Here is a 906-nt window from a genome sequence, read left to right on the forward strand (position 1 = left end):
AAACTAACTTTGCAGTAGAATGCATTAATTAACTCACAGCACCACACTTGCAGCCAGATATAGTGCCAGAAGATGAGACCCTCATATGGAAAGGTACTCATTATATGACTGGGGAAGACCTACATCTTCAAAATAGAGTTGGTATTAAAGATGTGCATGGAATGAAGTCTTTAAGAACTTCATTTGATGATAAGTCACAACTCAAAATAAGAAGAAACAACTGCCAACATCCATTAATAATCAGAATGTGCAATGTATGAAGTATGAACAAAGAATCTTGAAAGTCATCAAAAATGACTGAAATGGACAAGTATCGGCCATTTTGAATCAGATAATAATATGGTTTATTATGCTAGAAATGACAAAATGAAGTGAAATGATGTTGCATTCATTGTCCAAAAGAACATTTCAAGATCTCCCTTGGAGTACAATGCGGTCTGTAATAGTTTAATATCCATACAGTTAGAAGGAAGAAAAGTTAATACCACTATTATTTTAAAAATGAACACAACTTATGATGAAGAATACAAATAGAAATGTTTTCATAATTTGATGAAATGCTGAAACAATACATTAGTCTATGTCAAGAAATATGGAAGACAGATAACTGGCCAACCAACTGGAAGAGATTCATATGTGTGCCCAATTCAAAGTATGGTAACCCAGTAGAATATAAAAATCATCCAACAATATAATAAATATCACATGCTTATGAGGGAGCAGAGGTCCCTGGAACTATGAAGGGAGAAGAGCAGAGAGAGGAACCTTACCCAGAGAGGCAGCGATCCCCAAGATGAAGGCAGAGATGATGACAAGGAGAGATGGAGCAGCTTGGAACTCAGGATCCAGGGAGTAAGAGGGGCTGTGTGCTGACGACCTGGGGCAGGGAGGAAAGAAAAAAAAAAA

The sequence above is a fragment of the Chrysochloris asiatica genome, unplaced genomic scaffold (assembly GCF_000296735.1).
Source record: "Chrysochloris asiatica unplaced genomic scaffold, ChrAsi1.0 scaffold00033, whole genome shotgun sequence".
NCBI classification, from domain to species: domain Eukaryota; kingdom Metazoa; phylum Chordata; class Mammalia; order Afrosoricida; family Chrysochloridae; genus Chrysochloris; species Chrysochloris asiatica.